Source organism: Ranitomeya imitator, chromosome 6 (assembly GCF_032444005.1).
Source record: "Ranitomeya imitator isolate aRanImi1 chromosome 6, aRanImi1.pri, whole genome shotgun sequence".
Lineage (NCBI taxonomy): Eukaryota > Metazoa > Chordata > Amphibia > Anura > Dendrobatidae > Ranitomeya > Ranitomeya imitator.
In genome coordinates this window covers 5,015,095-5,035,232 of record NC_091287.1, presented here as the reverse complement: position 1 = coordinate 5,035,232, position 20,138 = coordinate 5,015,095, and the positions used below count along the sequence as shown (strand labels likewise).

General features: G+C 48.1%; 1 protein-coding gene across 3 annotated transcripts in view; it reads right to left on the bottom strand.

Moving 5' to 3' along the window:
- GJC2 (gap junction protein gamma 2) overlaps positions 1-20,138 on the bottom strand; it is a 139,817-nt gene that overhangs the window by 7,939 nt on the left and 111,740 nt on the right. Inside the window, exon 1 of one of the 3 annotated variants that reach the window (XM_069729093.1) lies at positions 11,281-11,739. The exons of the other annotated variants lie outside the window; for them this stretch is intronic. The gene's annotated coding sequence lies outside the window, so the exon portion shown is untranslated. Of the gene's footprint in view, positions 1-11,280; positions 11,740-20,138 lie in introns of those variants that run through there. 3 annotated transcript variants of the gene reach the window in all.

Here is a 20,138-nt window from a genome sequence, read left to right as displayed (position 1 = left end):
AAGGTAACTTTGCGGTCAGCACAAAAAACTACAAAAAGACCACGCAGAGGGCGCAAAAAGACCCTCCGCACCGACTCACGGTGCGGAGGCGCTCCCTCTGCGTCCCAGAGCTTCCAGCAAGCAAGACAAAAATCAAAATAGCAAGCTGGACAGAAAAATAGCAAACCAGAGAAAAACAAGCAGGAACTTAGCTTCTGCTGGGAAGACAGGTCACAAGAACGATCCAGGAGAGAACTAGACCAATACTGGAACATTGACAGGTGGCATGGAGCAATGATCTAAGTGGAGTTAAATAGAGCAGCCAGCTAACGAATTAACCTCATCACCTGAGGAAGGAAACTCAGAAGCCGCAGCTCCACTCACAACCACCAGAGGAAGCCCATGGACAGAACCATCCGAAGTACCATTCATGACCACAGGAGGGAGCTTGACAACAGAATTCACAACAGTACCCCCCCTTGAGGAGGGGTCACCGAACCCTCACCAGAGCCCCCAGGCCGACCAGGATGAGCCAAATGAAAGGCACGAACCAGATCGGCAGCATGAACATTGGAGGCAAAGACCCAGGAATTATCTTCCTGACCATAACCCTTCCACTTGACCAGGTACTGGAGTTTCCGTCTCGAAATACGAGAATCCAAAATCTCCACCACATACTCCAACTCCCCCTCAACCAACACCGGGGCAGGAGGATCAACGAATGGAACCACAGGCGCCACGTATCTCCGCAACAATGACCTATGGAATACATTATGGATGGCAAAAGAAGCTGGAAGGGCCAAACGAAACGACACAGGATTGAGAACCTCAGAAATCTTATACGGACCAATGAAACGAGGCTTAAACTTAGGAGAGGAAACCTTCATAGGAACATAACGAGACGACAACCAAACCAAATCCCCAGCACGAAGTCGGGGAGCCACACAGCGCCGGCGGTTAGCGAAACGTTGAGCCTTCTCCTGGGACAATGTCAAATTGTCCACCACATGAGTCCAAATCTGCTGCAACCTATCCACCACAGTATCTACACTAGGACAGTCCGAAGACTCAACCTGCCCTGAAGAGAAACGAGGATGGAAACCAGAATTGCAGAAAAACGGCGAAACCAAAGTAGCCGAGCTGGCCCGATTATTAAGGGCGAACTCAGCCAAAGGCAAAAAGGACACCCAATCATCCTGATCAGCAGAAACAAAGCATCTCAGATATGTTTCCAAAGTCTGATTAGTTCGTTCGGTTTGGCCATTTGTCTGAGGATGGAAAGCCGAGGAAAAAGACAAATCAATGCCCATCCTAGCACAAAAGGCTCGCCAAAACCTCGAAACAAACTGGGAACCTCTGTCCGAAACGATGTTCTCCGGAATGCCATGTAAACGAACCACATACTGGAAAAACAATGGCACCAAATCAGAGGAGGAAGGCAATTTAGACAAGGGTACCAAATGGACCATCTTAGAGAAGCGATCACAAACCACCCAAATGACTGACATCTTTTGAGAGACGGGAAGATCTGAAATAAAATCCATAGAGATATGCGTCCAGGGCCTCTTCGGGACCGGCAAGGGCAAAAGCAACCTACTGGCACGAGAACAGCAGGGCTTAGCCCGAGCACAAGTCCCACAGGACTGCACAAAAGAACGCACATCCCGCGACAAAGACGGCCACCAAAAGGATCTAGCCACCAAATCTCTGGTACCAAAGATTCCAGGATGACCAGCCAACACCGAACAATGAACCTCAGAGATAACTCTACTAGTCCATTTATCAGGGACAAACAGTTTCTCCGCTGGGCAACGGTCAGGTCTATCAGCCTGAAATTTTTGCAGCACCCGCCGCAAATCAGGGGAGATGGCAGACAAAATTACCCCCTCTTTGAGAATACCCGCCGGCTCAGGAACACCCGGAGAGTCGGGCACAAAACTCCTTGACAGGGCATCAGCCTTCACATTCTTAGAGCCTGGAAGGTACGAAACCACAAAATGAAAACAGGAGAAAAATAGCGACCAACGAGCCTGTCTAGGATTCAACCGTTTGGCAGACTCGAGATAAGTCAAATTCTTGTGATCCGTCAAGACCACCACGCGATGCTTGGCTCCTTCAAGCCAATGACGCCACTCCTCGAATGCCCACTTCATGGCCAACAACTCTCGATTGCCAACATCATAATTGCGCTCAGCAGGCGAAAACTTTCTAGAAAAGAAGGCACATGGTTTCATCACCGAGCCATCAGAACTTCTTTGCGACAAAACAGCCCCTGCTCCAATCTCAGAAGCATCAACCTCCACCTGAAACGGAAGCGAAACATCTGGCTGGCACAACACAGGGGCAGAAGAAAAACGACGCTTCAACTCCTGAAAAGCTTCCACTGCCGCAGAAGACCAATTGACCACATCAGCACCCTTCTTGGTGAAATCAGTCAACGGTTTAGCAACACTAGAAAAATTACTGATGAAGCGATGATAAAAATTAGCAAAGCCCAGGAACTTTTGCAGACTCTTCACAGATGTCGGCTGAGTCCAATCGTAAATGGCCTGAACTTTAACAGGGTCCATCTCGATAATAGAAGGGGAAAAAATGAACCCCAAAAATGAAACCTTCTGAACTCCAAAGAGACACTTTGACCCCTTCACAAAGAAAGAATTCGCACGAAGGACCTGGAACACCATTCTGACCTGCTTCACGTGAGACTCCCAATCATCCGAGAAGACCAAAATATCATCCAAATATACAATCAGGAATTTATCCAGGTACTCTCGGAAGATGTCATGCATAAAGGACTGAAATACTGATGGAGCATTGGAAAGCCCGAATGGCATAACCAGGTACTCAAAATGGCCCTCGGGCGTATTAAATGCTGTTTTCCATTCATCGCCCTGTTTAATACGCACAAGATTATACGCACCACAAAGATCTATCTTGGTGAACCAACTAGCCCCCTTAATCCGAGCAAATAAATCCGACAGCAGCGGCAAAGGGTACTGAAATTTGACTGTGATCTTATTAAGAACGCGGTAATCAATACAAGGTCTCAAAGAACCATCCTTCTTGGCCACAAAAAAGAACCCTGCTCCCAATGGTGACGACGACGGGCGAATATGACCCTTCTCCAAGGATTCCATTACATAACTCCGCATAGCAGCGTGCTCTGGCACAGATAAATTGAACAGTCGGCCCTTAGGAAACTTACTACCAGGAATCAAATTAATAGCACAATCGCAATCCCTATGAGGAGGTAGGGCACTGGATTTGGGCTCATCAAATACATCCCGGTAATCCGACAAAAACTCCGGGACTTCAGAAGGGGTGGATGACGAAATAGACAAAAATGGAACATCACCATGTACCCCCTGACAACCCCAGCTGGACACAGACATAGATTTCCAATCCAATACTGGATTATGGACCTGTAGCCATGGCAACCCCAAAACGACCACATCATGCAGATTATGCAACACCAAAAAGCGAATATCCTCCTGATGTGCAGGAGCCATGCACATGGTCAATTGGGTCCAGTACTGAGGTTTATTCTTGGCCAAAGGCGTAGCATCAATTCCTCTCAATGGAAGAGGATACTGCAAGGGCTCCAAGAAAAAACCACAGCGCCTAGCAAACTCCAAGTCCATCAAATTCAGGGCAGCACCTGAATCCACAAATGCCATAACAGAATAGGATGACAAAGAGCAAATCAGAGTAACGGACAAAAGAAATTTCGACTGTACCGTACCAATGGTAGCAGACCTAGCGAAACGCTTAGTGTGCTTAGGACAATCAGAGATAGCATGAGTGGAATCACCACAGTAAAAACACAGCCCATTCCGACGTCTGTGTTCTTGCCGTTCAGCTCTGGTCAAAGTCCTATCACATTGCATAGGCTCAGGTCTATGCTCAGATAATACCGCCAAATGGTGCACAGCTTTACGCTAACGCAAGCGTCGATCGATCTGAATGGCCAAAGACATAGACTCATTCAGACCAGCAGGCATGGGAAATCCCACCATGACATCCTTAAGGGCTTCAGAGAGACCCTTTCTGAAAATTGCTGCCAGGGCACATTCATTCCACTGAGTGAGTACAGACCACTTCCTAAACTTCTGACAATATATTTCTACCTCATCCTGACCCTGACACAGAGCCAGCAAGATTTTCTCTGCCTGATCCACTGAATTAGGTTCATCATAAAGCAATCCGAGCGCCAGAAAAAAACTCATCAACATCACGCAATGCCGGATCTCCTGGCGCAAGGGAAAATGCCCAGTCTTGAGGGTCGCCACGTAACAAAGAAATAATGATTTTCACTTGTTGAACAGGGTCACCTGAGGAGCGAGGTTTCAAAGCAAGAAACAATTTACAATTATTTTTGAAATTCAGAAACTTAGATCTATCCCCAAAAAACAAATCAGGAATTGGAATCCTAGGCTTTAACATCGGATTCTGAACCACAAAATCTTGAATGTTTTGTACCCTTGCAGTGAGATTATCCATACAAGAGGACAGACCTTGAATGTCCATGTTTACACCTGTATCCTGAACCACCCAGAGGTAAAGGGGAAAAGAGAGACAAAACACACTGCAAAGAAAAAAAATGGTCTCAGAACTTCTCTTATCCCTCTATTGAGATGCATTAATACTTTGGGCCACCTGTACGGTTATGACCTGGTGGTAAGGACAATAATGGACCTGATGGTTAAGAGCACACAGAATGACCTGATAGTTACTAATAATATAGGACGAGCTCTGAGACGTGGGAACTCTGCTGACCGCAATCCCTAATCCTATCACACACACTAGAAATAGCCGTGGATTGCTCCTAACGCTCCCTATGCAACTCGACACAGCCTAAGAAACTAGCTAGCCCTAGAGATAGAAAAATAAAGCCTACCTTGCCTCAGAGAAATTCCCCAAAGGAAAAGGCAGCCCCCCACATATAATGACTGTGAGTAAAGATGAAAATTACAAACACAGAGATGAAAATAGATTTAGCAAAGTGAGGCCCGACTTACTGAACAGACAGAGGATAGGAAAGGTAACTGCGGTCAGCACAAAAAACTACAAAAAGACCACGCAGAGGGCGCAAAAAGACCCTCCGCACCGACTCACGGTGCGGAGGCGCTCCCTCTGCGTCCCAGAGCTTCCAGCAAGCAAGACAAAAATCAAAATAGCAAGCTGGACAGAAAAATAGCAAACCAGAGAAAAACAAGCAGGAACTTAGCTTCTGCTGGGAAGACAGGTCACAAGAACGATCCAGGAGAGAACTAGACCAATACTGGAACATTGACAGGTGGCATGGAGCAATGATCTAAGTGGAGTTAAATAGAGCAGCCAGCTAACGAATTAACCTCGTCACCTGAGGAAGGAAACTCAGAAGCCGCAGCTCCACTCACAACCACCAGAGGAAGCCCATGGACAGAACCAGCCGAAGTACCATTCATGACCACAGGAGGGAGCTTGACAACAGAATTCACAACAGGCAAAGCAGAGGTTCAGTATTTAGGGCATTGGGTGGGAAGTGGGAAACAGAGACCAGAACCAGCCAAGATTGAGGCCATAGCCAAATGGCCCACCCCACGCACTAAAACCCAGGTCATGGCGTTTCTGGGGACAGCGGGGTATTACAGGAAATTCGTTCCCAATTACAGCAGCATAGCCAAGCCCCTCACTGATCTGACCCGTAAGAACCAACCCCGCCAGGTAACCTGGACCCCAGAGTGTGAGGAAGCCTTCCGCCAGCTAAAGGACGCCCTCACCAATACCCCTGTATTGGCCGCACCCGATCCAACTAAACGTTTCCTTGTTCACACAGACGCTTCTATGTTTGGATTGGGGGCAGTACTGAGCCAAGTCGGGCCGGACGGCCAAGAACAACCGGTAGCTTCCCTGAGTCGGAAACTACTGCCCCGTGAGGTAAGCTATGCGGCCATCGAGAAGGAGTGCCTGGCGGTAGTATGGGCACTCAAAAAGTTGCAGCCATATTTGTATGGACGACAGTTTAGTTTTCCCTCCTAACGGAGGGCTTAATCGGGTCTCCGGAGACAACGCCAGATTGCTGCGGTGGAGTTTAGACCTACAACCTCTGGACTTCAATATCCACTACAGACCCGGCAAACAAAACAGTAATGCCGATGGACTAAGTCAATAAACGGAACTTGTACCAACCCCATAAACTTCTGCCATCCCCAAACCGATCCGATAAGGATCAGACTGTGTATGCCGATCGCGTCGCTGAAAAGGGGAGCCGTGTTACGTGTTATGGAACCACTCAGCACTCAGAATATGTTGTGCAGTTATATGTATGTATAATAGGTTCCATGTGAGATGCATGTCCCTAATGCATCAGCCCACAGGCTGCGCACCTGGGCAGAGGGGACACGATATTCCCTTTTGTCCGCCCCCCCACCTTTGTAATTCCCACAGTAAATATCGGCATGCTCCAGCCACCTGCGGCTATTGTAATGTATATCTGGCCTGCCGCTTTTCTATTGGCCTGCCCTGTGTATCTGTGTGATATATTCTGTGTCCTGTGAGTAAAGTGTTGTCAGACTGGAAATACGTGGAGAAGCAGTGAGATTTTATATGCGCCCATGTAATCAAGGAATTCCAGCCAGCGTCCTTCATTCAGATTCCAGCCAAAGCAGAGTGGAACTCCTGAAACACGGGGTGGTATTGAAAGAGGTACCCCAGATTGTTAGACCCCATTACACTGTTATTATGGGGACACTGTGGATGTCGCTGTTATTATGGGGACACTGTGGATATCACTGTTATTATGGGGGCACTGTGGATATCACTGTTATTATGGGGACACTGTGGATATCACTGTTATTATGGGGGCACTGTGGATATCACTGTTATTATGGGGGCACTGTGGATATCACTGTTATTATGGGAGCACTGTGGATATCACTGTTATTATGGGGGCACTGTGGATATCGCTGTTATTATGGGGGCACTGTGGATATCGCTGTTATTATGGGGACACTGTGGATATCGCTGTTATTATGGGGGCACTGTGGATATCACTGTTATTATGGGGGCACTGTGGATATCACTGTTATTATGGGGGCACTGTGGATATCGCTGTTATTATGGGGGCACTGTGGATATCGCTGTTATTATGGGGGCACTGTGGATATCACTGTTATTATGGGGACACTGTGGATATCGCTGTTATTATGGGGGCACTGTGGATATCGCTGTTATTATGGGGGCACTGTGGATATCACTGTTATTATGGGGGCACTGTGGATATCACTGTTATTATGGGAGCACTGTGGATATCACTGTTATTATGGGGGCATTGTGGATATCACTGTTATTATGGGGGCACTGTGGATATCACTGTTATTATGGGAGCACTGTGGATATCACTGTTATTATGGGGGCACTGTGGATATCGCTGTTATTATGGGGGCAGTGACACTTACAGCTGCCGGCGTTTGGTGCTGGATGATGATGTTGATAGTTTTTGTCTCCGCCACTAACATCAGGATTCACAATTTCCTTTTTGCGGCTGAGATACCTACTTTTTTTTTTTTAACTCTTTTTTATTGAAAGATTCCACAAAATAAGATGACAAACATATGGACATGGCATAGAGTCACAATAATGCGTATATCAACGTTCACACTGACATAGATCTGACATCACGCCTTCAATAATAAAGTACACATATAACACATAACCCTCGGTGTAATACATGCTACCAGGCTTTGCATTTCCTAATCATCAGTCTTTATAGAAGTGTCTAAGCTGGTAGCCGCTAAGGTTATAATAGACCCGTTATTAATCCTACACAGGTCACCACTTCCATGGTCCAGAATGGACATACGAGGGGCGATCCAAAAGTAATGATAATCGGTTATTTCTATTGCACACAGAAATTAAAATAAAATGTTTTCTTCTCTCTTAGGTACCCACTAGTCCAGGAAAAAAAAAATCACTTAAATAGACCACGATTCCCGGGAGCTACATTCATTTGAATATGAACTGCCGAGGAGTGAACATCAAAATGGAAAAAAACGAGCTCAGAGCTGTCATCAAATACCTCTGCTTGAAAAAAATGACTACCAAAGACATACACAGCGACTTGTGGAAACATTGGGGGAGTCTTCTCCTCCATATTCCACAGTTGCATGCTGGGCCAAGGAATTTAAGCTGGGAAGAACATCGACGGAAGATGAACATCGTGAAGGACGCCCATCCACGTCCCTCAATGAAGAAAACGTGAACAAAGTTGAAGAAGTTGTATTGGCAGATCGAAGAGTGACTATCAGGCGTGTAGCTGAGGTCCCAGGGATCTCATATGGCAGTATTCAAAGAATCCTTGCAAAAGAATTGCATATGAGAAAGGTCTCCGCGCGTTGGGTGCCAAAAATGTTAACCGACGAGCAAAAGAAGAAACGAGTTGACATTTCAATAGCAAATCTCGAAAAGTTCCAAGCAGACAAGGAAAATTTTTTGTCACGTTTTTTGACCATGGACAAGACCTGGATCCACCACTTTGATCCCGAAACTAAACAACAATCGATGACGTGGAAACGAGCCGACGAACCAACGCCGAAGAAATTCAAAGTGTCAAGCTCAGCAGGGAAGGTTATGGCGTCCGTTTTTTGGGACGATGAAGGAATTATTATGGTGGACTATTTGGAGAAGGGAGCCACTATTACGGGCTCCTACTATGCAGAACAAATAAGAAGATTGCGGGAGGCTATCAAGGAGAAAAGGCGCGGCAAACTGCGGGCTGGAGTGCTGTTTCACCAAGATAACGCGCCGGCTCACAAAGCTGCTGTTGCCATGGCTACCATTCAAGAAGCGGGCTTTGAACTGGTGGAACACCCCCCCCTATTGGCCAGATCTAGCCCCCAGTGACTTCTTTCTCTTTCCTCGGCTCAAGGAACACCTCCGGGGCAAGAAATTTGATGACAATAGCGACGTGATAACCGCTGTTGGGGATTTTTTTGAGGGTCAAGATCAAGAATTTTTTTCGAAGGGAATTCTAAGTCTAGAAAAGAGATGGACTAAATGTATAGACTTGTTAGAAGACTATGTAAAAAAATAAAAAAAATTTTTGACTATATTCATTGTGTTAAGTATTGATTATCATTACTTTTGGATCGCCCCTCATACATCAGGGGCTAGAGCGCGAGATCGGAGAGACCATAGCGCCAGGAGCCAAGTCTTCTGGGGACATCCTCTGTTCCTGTATAATAAGTTTTCATAAGGAATGACGTCAGTCACTAGTTTCTTCCACTGATTAATGGAAGGAGATTCCCCCTCCCCCAATACTATCGCTTTCCTGGCTATAAACAGAGCTTCCCGAAGAAATATTCCATCATGGTGGACCCACATCTCCTCATCCCCGGCGCCCAGGATCACAACTCCGGACTATATTCCATCGGTATCCCCATTATCCGCTCCAATGTATCTAATGTGATACAATGTATCACTCCAATATCTCCGTATAATCCTACGGTTCCAGATAAGGTGCCAGAAATCCGCCCCGGAAACCCCGCACCTGTGACAGTCATCAGTCGCCCCCATACCAAATATATGGAGTCAGATAGGATTGGTGAAGAATATACAACGGTATTAACTTGTTCTTTGCGGCCGGTGCCACCATCGTATCTGCCTCCACTGATGGTCAGTGACGGAGGGGATTAGGTGTCGCCACGTAGGTTCCGCAGAAAGCTGACTGGATGCGATGTTAGAGTTTAACCCCTTAGTGACGGAGCCAAATTTTTTAAATCTGACCAGTGTCACTTTATGTGGTAATAACTCTGAAACGCTTCAACAAATCCAAGTGATTTTAAGACTGTTTTTTTCATGACACATTATAATTTATGATAATGGTAAATTTAGGTCGATATGTTTTGTGTTTATTTATAAAAAATATCAGAAATTTGAGAAAAATGTTATAAAATTAGCAATTTTCAAACTTTGAATGATTATCCCTTTAATCCAGATAGTCATACCATAGTAAAACATAAATCGATAACATTTCCCTCATGTCTGCTTTACATCCGCACCATTTGTAAAATGTTATTTTATTTTGTTAGCTTTTTAGGAGGTTTAAAAATGTAGCAGTAATTTTTCATTCTTTTAAGGAAATTTACAAAATTTATTTTTTTAGGGACCTTTCCATGTTTGAAGTGCCTTTAGGGGTCTCATATATTGGGAAACCCCCAAAAGTGATACCATTTTGAAGACAGCACCCCCTGACATATTGAAAACTGCTGTCAGTTAGTTCATTAACCCTTCAGGTGATTTTCAGGAATTAATGCTAATTGGCATGACAGAATTGAAAATGTCCATTTTTACCACCTAAATGTCTCTAACTTCTGAACAGGTTACAACAGCTGTTGGACTCTAAGGCCGCTATATGGTCATGAATTGCCATCGCAAACATCAGGACCACACAATCATGATCTGAGGGCACCAACTGGGATAAAGAGGAAGCCCCCACACTCTGTTAACCATTTATAATGATGTAGTCACTATTGACAGCAGCATCTAAGGGGTTAAATAGATTTGGACGGTGCAAACACTGATCATGGCTGATGCAGCAAGTTGTCAGCTGTAGTGTACAGCCAACAGCTGCTGGATTGTCACCTGTATGGGGAGGCTATACTCTTATATCTCAGGTCAGATAAAAGACGTATCGGCAGTCATTAAGGGGTTAACAAAAAGGTATAGAGGGAGGATATCACTCCTGTGGGTCCTGAGATGCCTGCTTAGAAGGCATATCTACCCCTTCAATTCAGATACATCTGACTGTTGGATACGCGCCTACTGCTCACATATCTAATGCTCGGATACTCGTCCGCTAAGATAATGGCTATATCTCAGCTCTGCATCTAAGCTACAGCAGTGGTTTAGACTAGATACACATCTACAACTTAGTTTACATCAATAGTTGAGATACATTCCTTCAGATACGCCAGTGCAGCTTAGAGACGTGTGTAAAGATTAGATACACAGCTTAGATACATGATGCCATGTCGGGCAGTCAGGATTCTGCGTCCGCCCCGGGCCCCGGCCTGGTGTGTCCGCTCTGGGTGAGGCCAACGGGCGGACATTTCCCAGCTCTCTTCGCACGCCTCATTTCCGGATCGTCGGCTCATATTCTGCGGACGACGCTTTCATGTCCATGTGAGAATCAAGACCTTTCTCTACCACCAATCCCCATCAACCACCAGGACAACATGCGGGGCCTGCGGGGTCTGCTGCGAACGTCCGTCTGCCACCAATCTATGTCCCCTCCACCCCCGAGGACGGCCGATCACTCACCTCGCCAGACACCAGCATGAAAATCCCAAATCTCCAGCCAGAGATCCAAAAAAGTACAAATCTGCAGAAAGTGTGCGAGCGGCGAGCTCCGGAGAGACTGCTCCTGCCGTCTCCTCACATCCTGAGCCGCACGATTACATTTTTCTGCACAGTCCATATAGCAAAGTAACGCTTTCAGGAGTGTGGTCCATCCCCGCACCAGCCAGCCCGCCCGCAGTGCAGAGGACGAGGGGTCCTGTGTGGTACCGAGGGGTCCGGCACACTCCAGCACTGGGCCCGAGCTCTGGAATCTTATCCCCCCTTCCTTCCTCCTTCGTCGTGTTCCCTGGAGAGTAAACAAGTTATGGGAGCGCAGGGAGAGCTAATAAGAAGCATACACAGGAAGCCAGCGCGCTCCACGTGTCCGCAGCCTGAGAACGCCACCAGATGGGGGAGGCCATCCTGAGAACGAGCGCTGTGCTCCATCCTGCTGACATTCCCGATATCTCACAAAATCACCCAACAAAATTTTCAGAAACGTCTTTTTATGGAGTCACTGTTTGCAATGTCCTTGTTAATGACCGTATGTGGAATGCGCGGATATAAGGGAATGTGACTAGATGGCGCCTGTCACATGACCATTCACCCACTTCCTAATGGACCTTTTATGATAACTGTCTGTTAAGGCTTCATGGGAAGATCTGGTCACAATGGCCAAGGGTAAAAGAAAATTCCACTCACACAAATATACTCTCACAAATAACAGAGGTATTCTCCAGGGTGTGAAGGACGGGGGAAGTAAATAAGGCAGGTAAGGATGAGGAATTTCCAAGCGTACAAACCAAGCAACAGTTGCACTATAAACTTCTCCAGACACCAGCTCCTCACTCTCCAGCTCTATGCAGCAAGTGCTAACTCTCGACAAGGATCTGGTGGATGAGGTTGTACGCCCCCTGAGGTCCATCTTAGAGAATCATTTTGCCCAACAATCTGATTAAAGCGGTCAGGGATCAGAGGTAGCGGATACGGATCACTGACAGTGATCGCATTAAGTTCCCAGAAATCCAGGCAAGGACGTAACCCAATCCTTCTGACAAAAAAGAGCCCCACAGCAAGGGGAGAAGAGGATGGTTGGATATGACCCTTCTTGCCACAACAAACACAGTCCCTCCTTACGCCGGATTAATGCAAGTTTGCCAGGTTGGGACGCCGCACCCACCTGCATGGGTTCTACAGTAGAATCAGAACTGACTACGCTCAAACTTCGACCTCCTGCCCCTCAGAGGTGAATTCCTATGTCTCTGGCGAAGACGGCAATCAACCCGGATTGCCAGAAACATGGCCGCCTCAAGGGAGTCAGGAGTCTCATAGAGAGCTAATGCATCCCTTAAGGTACCGTCACACTCAGCAACTTTGCAACGAGAACGACAATGATCTGTGACGTTGCAGCGTCCTGGATAGCGATCTCGTTGTGTTTGACACGCAGCAGCGATCTGGATCCCGCTGTGCCATCGCGGGTCGTAGCTAGAAGTCCAGAACTTTATTTCGTCGTCAGGTCGGCGTGTATCGTCATGTTTGACATCAAAAGCAACGATGCCTGCAACGTTTTACATGGAGCTAACAACCAGCGAGAATGAGAAGTGAGTCGCCGTTACGTCACTGGATCGCTTCTGCATCGTTCTGGAGTTGCTGTGTTTGACGTCTCTACAGCGACCTAAACAGCGACGCTCCAGCGATCGGCTCGTTGTCTATATCGCTGCAGCGTCGCTGAGTGTGACGGTACCTTTACTCTCAGAGAGACCCTCACAGAACTGACTACGGAGGGCCAGGTCATTCCACCTAGTGTCGGTGGCCCACCGCCGCAACTCGGAGCAGTATTCCTCTGCCAGACGGTCTCCTTGCTGAAGTTGGTGTAGAAATGACTCAGCCAAGGAGACGCAATCAGGGTCATCATACACCAAGCCCAAAGCCTGAAAGAAGCCCTCTACTGTCTGGAGTGGCTGTGAGTCAGATGGGAGAGAAAATGCCCATGCTTGAAGGTCCACCTGCAGGAGCGAGCTAACAATCCCCACCCGTTGCTCCTCTGTACCATAGGATACCTGACACAGCCAGAAATAAAGTTTACAGGCCTCATGGAACACAACAAGCTTGTCCCACCCACCAGAGAACCTGTCTGGCAGCGCGACCTTGGGCCCCACAATGGTTTGCGTGGAGGGCGAGATCCCCACACCAGATATAACAGGCTGCTGTGAAACCACCGTGCCTAAAGGTACCGTTACACTAAGCGACGCTGCAGCGATATAGACAACGAGCCGATCGCTGCAGCGTCGCTGTTTAGGTCGCTAGGAGACGTCAAACACGGCAACAGCAGAACGATGCAGGAGCGATCCAGTGACTTATCGTTCTCGCTGGTTGTTCGCTCCATGAAAAAACATTGCAGGCATCGTTGCTTTTGCTGTCAAACATGACGATACACGCCGACCTGACGACCAAATAAAGTTCCGGACTTTTAGCTACGACCAGCGATGTCACAGCGGGATCCTGATCGCTGCTGCGTGTCAAACACAACGAGATCGCTATCCAGGACGCTGCAACGTCACGATTTGTTGTCGTTCTCATTCTAAAGTTGCTCAGTGTGAAGGTACCTTAACTCTGCCACCTCCAAACTGAGCTGCTGCAACTGCCCTGTCAGCGCTGTGATCCATCGTGGATCCATCGTGGATCAGAAAATAGGCTATCGGTCTGAGTTAATGTCACGATAGGACTGGTGAATAAACTGGGACCAGGGGCACCTTTCCTGGCCCTAGCAATAGTGGGCGCCCTAGCTTGCCCTGTTCTCTGGGATAGCTCAGATGGCGAGGATGCTGGGGCCTCCACCCTTGCCCTGTCTCCTAGCTGCAGTACACCAACCCGATAGACTGGCAAACAAAGACAAGGGTAAAAGAAAAATTCCACTCACACAAATTATACTCTCACACATAACAGAGGTATTCTCTAGGGTGTGAAGGACGGGGGAAGAAAATAAGGCAGGAAAGGATGAGGAATTTCCAAGCGTACAACCAAGCAACAGTCGCAGAATAAACTCCTCCAGCTCTCCAGACACCAGCTCCTCACTCTCCAGGTCTATCTAGCAAGTGCTAACTCAGACAAGGATCTGGCCAGAAGGCCTAGCTTTTATAGGAGAGAGGAGTAGCCAACTGAGCACAGCTGAATGCAGGGATTTCCACATGGACGATTAACCCCTGTCCTGCTGAAAGAAAACAAACACATTCAATACACTGGAGAAGTGCTTCTTCTCAGTGGCAAAGCAGGAGCCATCAGACGCTGCGGCCTGCTCTGTTGCGGTAACTCTGTGACAGGTACCATACATACTGCCCTGCATGTGACTAGAAGGTGGAAAACATCTAATGTGCAGGTTTGGTGCAAAGCAAGAAATAAATACAAAGAATCAGAAAATATAAAGGAAGGACGGAAACATTTTCTTCTCTGCTGGATCCATTTCATCATAAAACCAGAAACACCTCCGGACCACCCCGGCAGAGGAGGAGCGTCCGTCCAGGCAGAGGGGTGCGATTTGTTCGCAGTCTCATCCATGGAGAGATTTGTCCCCGACTTTTGGAACCTGCTGGAACGTTCCTCATTATGGCCACTCTTGTTATTGCTTCCACACAATTTAGGATTAATCCTCAGGAGTGAGCACACAGATGTCCTGTGACTTAAAGTTCTTCCATTATCTACACTACAAGCCTCAGAACAGATGAATATCCCTCCAGATATCCATCCTTCAACAGGGAGGAATACTAGATATTTGTAATTCACATGTCCTGTATCCATCCATATAAAGCTGACATGAAGTGACCCTAAGGCTCTCCAGGTTCCCAGACGTGGTGTACAGGAGGCTGACGGCGCCCTGACCTCGAGTGCCCTCCACTGCCAGCAACGTGTGAAAGAAGCGAGACTTGTTACACAGCAGTGGGAATCTACGGAGAGTTCTTTCCCATCATATGATAAAGTGACAGAAAACATGAGTGACGTGACCAACCAGAACGCCCCTGTTAGGTCCAGATATTACCAGAGTACAGGATGCCAATAGACCAGGGATGGTGGAAGAAGCCTGAACCACCAGAGGCATCTACAAGGGTGAGAACCGGCCACAGTATGTAATGTGCAAAGGATGGACAGAGCCCAGTGGAACGTTCTATAGAAATAATCCACAACTGTCACAGAGCAGATCCTCCACCCATCAGGCACAGAATGTGGACTAGTCAATAAATCCAAGGCCTGTCCACGGCCATCAGAAGAGTCATCCATCTATAGCTTATATCTATGGACAATCTATTTATCGAAAATCTCTCAGATTTTTCTTTAAGAAAAAAGATCGGGGCTGTCCTGATTTTGATTCTGGGAACTAAATCGGATCACTGTTCGGAATCCATATCCTCTTACATTCTGGATCTCTTCAATTAGATTGTCGGGGCTACATGGTTTTCAAAATCTTTTGCTTCTGCTTCCATTCTTACACAGCCTCAGGTCACTCAATTGTTCCTTGTGGAAGTCAACGCGTTGGAGGTGGGGGGTTTGGGCTATAGAATCACAGGCTTCGTCTCCTAGTAAATGGCGTCTGTGTGCATATTTCTCAAAAGAATTGCCGTCCACCGAAAAAAGTTATGACATTAGTAATAGGGAACTCTTAAAATATAGTTGGCCTACAAAGAATAGCATCATTTTTTTGGATTGGGCAGTTCATCCGGTCATGGTCATCACAAAAATCTTTTATATCTGGATGATCTTTTATATCTGGAAGATGGCCATTGTTTTTTACCAGATTCCACATTGTTGTGACTTATAGGCTGGGGAATAAGAACATTAAGGCAGATGTTTCTCAGGGGAGCCGATTCCCATATTACAGAAAGGAGAAGTTATTGTTGCTGTATGTCCTGATCTGGATAGGGAGGTCTTGGAGGCTCGGGAGGACGCCCCCGCTGCCTGTCCTTCAGGTAAACGGTTTATTCCTGTGAATCTTAGAATCTCCATTGAATATTGTGATTCAGTCTTGGCTGGACATCCTGGTAGTAAAGCCACCAGCCCACCCCCGATGTTTTTGCTCGTCGTTTTTGGTGGTCTGGGGTGCACCAGGATTTTCGGGAGTACGTAGCTGCCTGTAATTCTTGTGTGCGTTCTAAAACCCCACATACTCATCCATCTGGGGCTCATCTACCTTTGGCGATTCTCTGTAGACCATGGACTCATTTGTTTGTAAATGTCATCACTGATCTACCCTTGTCAACAAGTAACACAGGAATATTGGTAGTTGTGGATAAATTCAGCAAAATAGCTCATTTCATTGCAATTCCAAGACAATGGCACAAATTTATTAAGGAGATCGTGAAATTGCATGGGATTCCTACTGGTAATGTTTCCGACCAGGGGGTTTAATTTAGATCTAAATATTGGAAAGCATTTTGATCTCATTTAGGGATTCATCTTTATTTTTCATCTACAATCTTATGGGCAAATTGAGCGAGTTAACCAAAATCTTGAGACATATCTTAGGTGCTTGTGTCTGAGAATCAGAGGGTTGGGTTTCATATTTACTTCTTGTGGTGTTTGCTGTAAATAATCAACTGGCAAGTCTCCATTTTTCAGGCATTTGGGTTTCATTCTCAGTTTTGCGCTTTTAATAGTAACCGTTCTTCTGGGCTACCTGAGGAAGAATGGTTTTCCTCATCTCTTACATCGGTATGGCGAGGTGTTCTTAATAAGGAGGATAGGGTCCAGGGTATGGATGATCGGAGCCACTAGCTGGATCGGGACCTGTGTGTGGGTCATTTGGTGTGGTTATACTCAAAGAATATTAAATTAAAGGTTCCTTCTTGGAAACTAGGACCCAGGTTCATTGGTCCCTATAAGATTGTTGCCATCATCAAGCCATGGCATTTCGACTTGCCCCACCATCTACTTTTAAGATCCAGAATGTATTTCACTGTTCTCTTCTCACAAAATATGCAGCCTCCTTGGTACCATCCCTACCACCACATTCCCGTTATGGAAATCCAGATGGCTAAAATTGTTGATCCCAGCGTCTGGTGACACGTACACCTGCAGTAGTTAGAACAACTTCACCGTCCTATTAGCAGTTCTGGCTTTCTTTCCTCTGGTGCTGCAAGGGTTAAACTGCTTAAATGGACTCTTGGGGTTCTGGGTCTTGGGTTGTATCAGCTATTCTGAGTTTGTAAGGCTTAGTTCACACTACGTTAGTGCAGTCCATTCAACATATCCGTTAAACGGACTGCACTAACGCAAGTGCCGGCGCTTGCACAGCGCTAGCGCAGATGGACAGAGAACAGAGGCGCAGAGCGAGGGCCGACAGCTCCGCAGCTCAGTGTGTGAGGAGGAAAAGAGATAATATGACTAGTCTGCAGATTATCAGGAGATGTCCACCTCTGCCTCCTGTACCCCAGAGAAGGATCCGGCCTGCATTCTATGTGCTCCTCAATGGCAGAACCACACCAAATCACCCACACACAGGTCCCTATCCAGCTAGTGGCTCCGATCACCCATACCCTGGACCCTATCCTCCTTATTAAGAACCCCTCGCCATACCGATGTAATAGAGAATAAGGGGCAGGAATGTGGAGAAAAGGGGGCAGGAGTGTGGAGAATAAGGGGCAGGAGTGTGGAGAATAAGGGGCAGGAATGTGGGGAATAAGGGGCAGGAGTGTGGAGGATAAGGGGCAGGAGTGTGGAGAATAAGGGGCAGGAGTGTGGAGAATAAGGGGCAGGAGTGTGGAGAATAAGGGGCAGGAGTGTGGAGAATAAGGGGCAGGAGTGTGGAGAATAAGGGGCAGGGGTGTGGAGAATAAGGGGCAGGGGTGTGGAGAATAAGGGGCAGGAGTGTGGAGAATAAGGGGCAGGAGTGTGGAGAATAAGGGGCAGGAGTGTGGAGAATAAGGGGCAGGAGTGTGGAGAATAAGGGGCAGGAGTGTGGAGAATAAGGGGCAGGAGTGTGGAGAATAAGGGGCAGGAGTGTGGAGAATAAGGAGCAGGAGTGTGGAGAATAAGGAGCAGGAGTGTGGAGACTAAGGGGCAGGAGTGTGGAGAATAAGGGGCAGGAGTGTGGAGAATTAGGGGCCGGAGTGTGGAGAATAAGGAGCCGGAGTGTGGAGAATAAGGGGCCGGAGTGCGGAGAATAAGGGGCCGGAGTGCGGAGAATAAGGGGCAGGAGTGCGGAGAATAAGGGGCAGGAGTGTGGAGAATAAGGGGCAGGAGTGTGGAGAATAAGGGGCAGGAGTGTGGAGAATAAGGGGCAGGAGTGTGGAGAATAAGGGGCAGGGGTGTGGAGAATAAGGGGCAGGGGTGTGGAGAATAAGGGGCAGGGGTGTGGAGAATAAGGGGCAGGAGTGTGGAGAATAAGGGGCAGGAGTGTGGAGAATAAGGGGCAGGAGTGTGGAGAATAAGGGGCAGGAGTGTGGAGAATAAGGGGCAGGAGTGTGGAGAATAAGGGGCAGGAGTGTGGAGAATAAGGGGCAGGAGTGTGGACAATAAGGGGCAGGAGTGTGGAGAATAAGGAGCAGGAGTGTGGAGAATAAGGGGCAGGAGTGTGGAGAATAAGGGGCAGGAGTGTGGAGAATTAGGGGCCGGAGTGTGGAGAATAAGGGGCCGGAGTGTGGAGAATAAGGGGCCGGAGTGCGGAGAATAAGGGGCCGGAGTGCGGAGAATAAGGGGCAGGAGTGCGGAGAATAAGGGGCAGGAGTGCGGAGAATAAGGGGCAGAAGTCTAGAGAATAAGGGGCAGGAGTGCAGAGAACAAGGGGCAAGGGCGGGAGTGCGGAGAACAAGGGGCGGGAGTGCAGAGAACAAGGGGCGGCAGTGCAGAGAACAAGGGGCGGGAGTGCAGAGAACAAGGGGCGGGAGTGCAGAGAACAAGGGGCGGGAGTGCAGAGAACAAGGGGCGGGAGTGCGGAGAACAAGGGGCGGGAGTGCGGAGAATAAGGGGCGGGAGTGCGGAGAATAAGGGGCGGGAGTGCGGAGAATAAGGGGCAGGAATGCGGGGAATAAGGGGCAGGAGTGTGGCGGATAAGGAGCAGGAGTGTGGAGAATAAGGGGCGGGAGTGTGGAGAATAAGGGGCGGGAGTGTGGAGAATAAGGGGCGGGAGTGTGGAGAATAAGGGGCGGGAGTGCGGAGAATAAGGGGCAGGAGTGCGGAGAATAAGGGGCTGGAGTGCGGAGAATAAGGGGCGGGAGTGTGGAGAATAAGGGGCGGGAGTGTGGAGAATAAGGGGCGGGAGTGTGGAGAATAAGGGGCGGGAGTGTGGAGAATAAGGGGCGGGAGTGTGGAGAATAAGGGGCGGGAGTGTGGAGAATAAGGGGCGGGAGTGCGGAGAATAAGGGGCGGGAGTGTGGAGAATAAGGGGCGGGAGTGTGGAGAATAAGGGGCGGGAGTGTGGAGAATAAGGGGCGGGAGTGTGGAGAATAAGGGGCGGGAGTGTGGAGAATAAGGGGCGGGAGTGTGATGAATAAGGGGCGGGAGTGTGGAGAATAAGGGGCGGGAGTGTGGAGAATAAGGGGCGGGAGTGTGGAGAATAAGGGGCGGGAGTGTGGAGAATAAGGGGCGGGAGTGGGGAGAATAAGGGGCGGGAGTGTGGAGAATAAGGGGCGGGAGTGTGGAGAATAAGGGGCGGGAGTGTGGAGAATAAGGGGCGGGAGTGCGGAGAATAAGGGGCGGGAGTGCGGAGAATAAGGGGCGGGAGTGCGGAGAATAAGGGGCGGGAGTGCGGAGAATAAGGGGCGGGAGTGCGGAGAATAAGGGGCGGGAGTGTGGAGAATAAGGGGCGGGAGTGTGGAGAATAAGGGGCGGGAGTGTGGAGAATAAGAGGCGGG